This window comes from Psammomys obesus, unplaced genomic scaffold (genome assembly GCF_907164565.1).
Source record: "Psammomys obesus unplaced genomic scaffold, mPsaObe1.curated_primary_1811, whole genome shotgun sequence".
Taxonomy (NCBI): Eukaryota; Metazoa; Chordata; class Mammalia; order Rodentia; family Muridae; genus Psammomys; species Psammomys obesus.
In genome coordinates, this window is record NW_026596091.1 from 3,636,325 (window position 1) to 3,642,948 (window position 6,624).

Here is a 6,624-nt window from a genome sequence, read left to right on the forward strand (position 1 = left end):
TGCAGACAGACACGGTGCTGGAGAGGGAGCTGAGAGTTCCACATCTTGATCTGCAGGCAGCCAGGAGGAGGCTGTCTCCACACGGGGCATAGCTTGAGCATATATATGACCTCAAAGCCTGCCTCCACAGTGACATACTTCCTCCAATGAGGTCACACCTACATCAACGAGGCCACACCTCCTAATAGTGCCACTCTGAATGGCAGAGTGAATGGCACCAAGCAGTCAGACACATGAGTCTATGGGGGCCAGAGCTATTTAAACCGCACAGGGGGTGAGGTGATGGGAGGGAGTAAGTACTTAAGTACCGGATAGGAGGTATTACTCAGCAGAGCCAGTGGTGGCCCAAACGAGACACAAGAAGTAAAAGAAGAGAGGGCGTGGTGACACACACACCGGTGATCTCATGGCTCAGGGAGGCAGAGGCAGGCGCTGTGAGGCCGGCCTGGTCTACAAAGCAAGCCCGGGGCAGCCAAGGCTACACAGAGAAACCCTGTCTTCAAAAACAAAACAAAGCAAACAACAACAACAAAAAGCAAAACAAACAAAAAAAAACAAACAAAAACACCTGTGACTGTTTAAAACATGTTAAGATTTCTTTTGGAGAAAGGTAAGAGAGAGAAGAAAGGAAACCGAAGACTGGGATGTTCCACCACGTTCCTGCTGAAGTTCAGGCAGTAAGAGCTAAGGATGTGGGGACAGTGGACGGCTGACCGTGCACACCCTGAAAGGTGGGGAATAAGGGAGCTTCTCTGCAGGCTGTGTGCAGGCGTGTGTGAAGGGAAGGGGTGAGCATGCCACTGAGGAATGGTCTCATGGTACATTTGCCATCATTCAGGAACCTTGATAACACAGACAATGCCTTTTGTTGACATTGAGACAAAACACCAAACAAAAACAAATGAGGAAGAGTTGGTTTTGGTTTCTGGGATACAGGCGATCGTGAGAGGGAAGGCCGTGGGATGGGAACAGTTGGCTAGGCAGCAGAGAGACGACTCTGGGCTCTGCCTTTCTCCTTTTATCCCATCTGGGGCCCTGGCCCATGAGATGTGCCGCCTCCAGCCTGAGTCTTGCTACCTCAGTTAGACCTCTCTGGGAACACCCTCACGGACCAGGAGTGTGTCTCCCTGGTGACTCCTAAATTCTGCTGAGCTGACCGGCACAACTGACTCCCACAGGGGCTGCAGGATGGCTCAGAGCACATATCGCTCTTGCAGAGTGTATTAGTTCCTGCTCTGTTGCTGTGGTAAAACACCACAGCCAAGGCAACTTGCAGAAAAAAAAAAAAAGTTTACTTCTGGGCTTATGGTCCAGAGGGCTTCATATCCACAATGGCGACAGGTAGCAAGTGAGACAGCAGGAACACAAGTGGAGACCTCACAACTTGAGGCACAGGCACAAAGCAAAGAGAGCACGCACATTGGGAAGGCCATAAGCCTTCGAAACTTGAAAGCCGGTCCCCAGTAACATACGTCTCCCAACAAGACCATACCTGTTAAACCATTAACTGGGGACCAAGTGTTCAAATGCTGAAGAATATGGGGTGCACCTTGTTCAAACCACCACACAGAAGACATGTTCCCAGCACCACAGCAGGTGGCTCACAAAAGTCTGACCTCAGTGGGCACGTCTGTACACACATACACACATGCACATATTAAAAAGAATAAAATAAAATGTTTTCAAAGATTCATTTCCTTGGATTTTCTGTTAGATTCAGGTCTCTGCCTCCTACTCTACATGTTTTTTTTATCTATCTATCTATCTATCTATCTATCTATCTATCTATCTATCTATCTAACTATCTATCTATATCTATGTATCTATCTATTACCTATCTATGTATTTATCTATATCTATGTATCTATCACCTATCTATGTATCTATCTATCCATCCATGTAGCTATTCATGTATCTATGTATCTATGTATCTATCTATCTACCTACCTACCTACCTACCTATTTTGAGGCTTTTTGAGAGAGAGAGACAGCCCTGGCTGTCCTGGGCTGCTTAAATTGGCCTGCTTCTGCCTGCAGAGGGCTGGGACTAAAGGCATGTGTCACCATGCTTTGCCTACATTTATGGAAGCATAGCATGTAAATGCAGTGCCAGTGGGGGCTAGAAGAGGGCGCTGGATCACGCAGACCTGCCAAGTGGGTACTAGCACCTGAGCTCTAGGTCCTCTGCAAAAGCACTAAGCATCCCTAACCGCTGAGCGTTCCCTAGCCTGCCTGTGGAGTTTAGAGGATAACTCTGCGGAGTTCTGTCCTTCCGCCTTTCTGTCTGTTATCCTTATCTCAAGCAGGTGAACAGGGAGACTTTTTGACTGAGGCTGACTGAACTGTGGCTACTCCCCCCAAGCGTATTGTTTGTACACTTGTGGAAAATTGACTTTGTGTGTGTGTAGTTTATTTTTGAATCCTCTGTTGTAGGCCACTTGTCTGTGCCTGTTTCTGTGCCAGTGTCCCGCTGTAGGTATGCTTTTGGAATAAAATTTGACATTAGGAAGTGTGACACTTAGCTTGTTCAGGAATGTTTTGGCTACATGGAGCACCTGTACTTCTGTGTGAATTTTAGGATAAATTTTTCTTTTCATTTGGAAACTGGGGTTTTGTTCGTGGGTATGCTGAGTCTGCAGATCCCTTTGGCTTGACACGATTTTGAGCTCAAACGATTTACTTGAAGGAAGATTCATATAAAGTTCTAAAATGTTAAAACTAATAGAGGTGTCTATTTTACTTGTCACTGTGGGGCTCGAGACAGGCCAAGTGATTTTCCTAGAAACACACAATCGGTGCCTCATATGTGCCCTTGTTGCCACTGAAGAGTGTTCTGTGGTTGTTGTGTTCAATCCTCACAAAGCTTGTTAGCATGATGTGCTTGCTTAGATACAAGTGTCATTGTGAAGGTCTTGTGGAAGAGTATAGGGCACACTTACTGACTCAGCTAATCATTAGTGCCATGTCACAACTGCTTGTCTTTATCTCTTCCTTTCTCTTAGTATCCTAGCCCTCCACCCATAGATACATGGTTCATGGTAATATTCCGATGTAACCACATACTTCGTCCACTGTTGTAAGCGGTGATTAATATTTACTATTAATGTATCTTCTGGTTATACTGCTGTTAGTTCTAAACAGCTGTATAACCAAATCACCACACAGATACTGGGATTTCTTTAGTTAACCTAGAACACAATGCTGGGCAATAGTTACTCCCTCCTAAACCTCCAAGCCCCCATAGTTTCCTAACATTTAGATTTCCCACATTATACTTGATTTTGGTGAAATCTTAGGTCTGGTTCATGCTCCATGTAGTTTCAAAATCTGTTCTCCTGCTCTGCTCTCCTAGCTGTCTTCTCCCTTTCTCCTCCCACTCATTTCCTGCCCTCTGGCTCCTCCCATTGCATAACATTGTAGCTAGTTGCTTTATTTTGGCCTGTTTACACACAGTTGAGACAGGATGCTTAGAATAAGTATCATAATGCAATGTCCAGACTGAAACCAGAGAGTGGGGGGAGAAATTAGCATGTGAATGAACAAGGGTAAAGTGTATACATTCCACAAGAACATTGTACCAACAGTCCACTAAGGAAATGTAACATTGATGCAATGGTATTTCCTTACCTTTTCCAATAATACATTTTATCACTGGTTTTAAATATGCAATCTAGAGCCATTCTTTTAGTCTCTTGTCAAGCCTCTAGAGATGTTCCAGTATTTTATTTAATTATATGTTTGTGGGTTGGATGGGGGTTGGGAGGATAAGCCTGTGAGTGCAGGAGGCCAGAGGCTTCGGATCCCCTGGACCAGAGCTACAGGCAGTTATGGACCGAACTCGGATTTGGTCTAATTTTAATCACTGAGTGCTCTCTACAGCTTCAAGATTTTTTTTTAACCTTTTCTTGCTCCCTCTCCATCCACTCCTTGTCTATAAACCCTAAGGGAGTAGTAAGACCTTCTGATCCCCTCTCCTGTGTAGGCCAGAATATTGATGAAACCAGTCTTGTGCAGGTCTTATACAGCTAGTCACAGTTGCTGTGAGTTCAAGAGGGTAAAGGTCACATGCTGCCTGGAAGACAGAGCTCTGAAATTCTCCGTTTCTTCCTCCGGCTCTAGATTCTTCCCACCCCTCTCCCATGAAGTTTCTTGAGCTTGGAGCAGGTTATATAAGTGTCCCATTGATGACTGAGTTCTCAGCAGTTGCTGAGTGCTTTGACGTATTGTGAGTCCGGCTGTTCCTCGCTGCAAGAAGCTTCTCCGACCAAAGACGACAACAGGCCAGTCATCAGACAGAAATCTAAGTATTTAGGAAACAATTTGACAAGCACATTGTATTCACTGGGCAGCAGTCAGCCTTTAGTTTTCTTTAAAGACAGCCACGTATTCAAAGACACCCAGGTGGTTCAGAGGGACGCACAATTTGGACTTGACTGTGCCCTGTTCTTGACAGAACAGATGAAATGGTGTACCTTGGAGAAAATATCCTGGTGTTCCTCACACCCTGAGACACAGACTTCCATTGTTTGGTTGTTGGGCTTTTGTTTTTGTTTTTTTGTTTTTGCTTTTTCTGCTGTTAATGATGCTGTTTGTTCACTTTGTTGAGATGGGATTTTCCATTCCAATTCTTGAGAAATCCCTTTTGCAATCAATAACTAACCTTAGAATGATACTTTAAGACTATGAATTTCTTGTTCCCCAACAATCTCTCACTAAATTGTTGAGGTTTGTTTATTTTTTCTTAAATTAGTTATCAAGCATGGCGGTTGCAAAGTTATACCGTAGGCACTGCGTAGGTGAGGTATTTTAGCTCTCCTGGGGCAGAGGTCTTGTGTGTGGTGGATTTGAACCTTGTTTCATCTGAATGCAAGACCCCCTTCTAACTTAGCAGCATGCTGGCCATATTGGAGAATTATCTCTATTTGGTCCTATGACTACAGAAGTTTCTGTTGTATTTGCCACTGGGAATTGGAGCCCGTGAAGCCGAGTTACCAGAGAGGTGATGAAATTGTGAGAGGGAGCGGAGGGGACAGTTGGAGCGAGCCCCACCCTCCCCAGTTCCACAGACACATGCTAGGCAAGTACTCTATTGCAAAGACACATTCCACCTGCTTTGTAGAAAGCAGACTTTCTGTGGGAGCGCTCTGCTTCTCAAGGAGATGCTGCCTGGCTTAGGTGTCCTCACGCTGCTTCAGGAATGTCCCTCCTCTTCACTCAGTCCCTGGTGTGCCTTGCTGGTAGACATGCTAGTGCTAATTCTCTGCAGTTGCAGATTCACCTACGGAGTTTTCGGAGTCGCAGCCCGGGAGGGGAAGACAAGCCCTTCTGCAGACGAGCAGTACGTGACAGTGAGCGTGGAGTCTCAGCGTCACAGTGACCTGGCTCATATGTGTGTGCAGTGAGTGCCGGCACAGTAAACTCCATCACCAAACTCACTGGCCCCTGGTGGCATCCAAATGGCCCCTAGAGAGAGTTCCAGAACTTTGTGGTTAGTGCATTTTGAAGCTTTAATGGCCAATACCTGTTCTACCACTGACCGATTGTGTGACTTTTGACATTTGACTGGAGGAGGAAGACAGCAAACACAGTAAGAAATCCCAGAAATCTGGAACAGAAACCTGGTGGGGAGAACGCCAAAGGCAGGATGTGGCATGTCCTGGGATCTCTGAGCCACATTTTCCACTTAAAGAATGAAGAGTGGTGTTTCCGCTTGAAAAGAATTTTAAGACTTGAAGGAGGCCATGGACCTAAATGACCTTCCCCACCCCCACCTACATACACACACTATAAAAATATATTTCTTTGCAAGTAATTGAACATAGCCAGGCATAGTAGCACACACCTGTAATCCCAACACTCAGGAGGCAGATCTCTGTGAGTTCAAAGCCAGCCTGGTCTACATAGTGAATTTCAGGGCAGCTGGAGTTGTATGATGAGAGCCTGTCTCAAAATAAGAAAAGAAAAAAAAAAAAAAAAAAGAAAGAAAGAAAGAAAATGAGAAAGAAAGAAACTGGGCCTTGTTTGAGCAGCTTAGGAGCAAAGGGCAAAGTTATTGGCTTAGGTGGAGGTGCCCAGGGAGGAACTTGCTTCAGGATCTCTGGACTTGGCCTCAGTTTCCCCTGGTGTTCCAAACAAGCTGGCTAGCCAGTGGGCTTCTGTATGCCCGTCTCTGCCTCCCAGCAGGGACTCCAGGCATGTACAGCCGGACGCGTGGGTGCTGAGAAGGTGAACTCACAGCCCCATGCTTGTAGAGCAAGCACTCTAATCCATAGAGCCATCTCTCCAGCACCCCTGGGAACGCGTGAAGCTGCTGTTTGGGGCTTTAATGTGGTCAAAGACTGATGAAGAAGGTTCAATGCCAGCACCACTGTGTCTGTCCCTTGTCCCTCTTCAGCCTCGTCCTCCCAATCCTCCCTTAGTCCCCTGTGGTGCATCCACACTGACCTTGCAGTTCCCAGAGCATTTGGAGCGCTTCACAGCCGCAGGGCCCTTGCTTGCACCTTTGCTTCCCTCTGTGCGGTATGTTCTTCACACGCTCTCCTTTTGCCTGACTCCCGCCCATCCTTCCCAAAAAGTGCCTTTCCCTCAGAGTGACCTCCTTAGAGCCTCCTTCCTGTTGCAGTT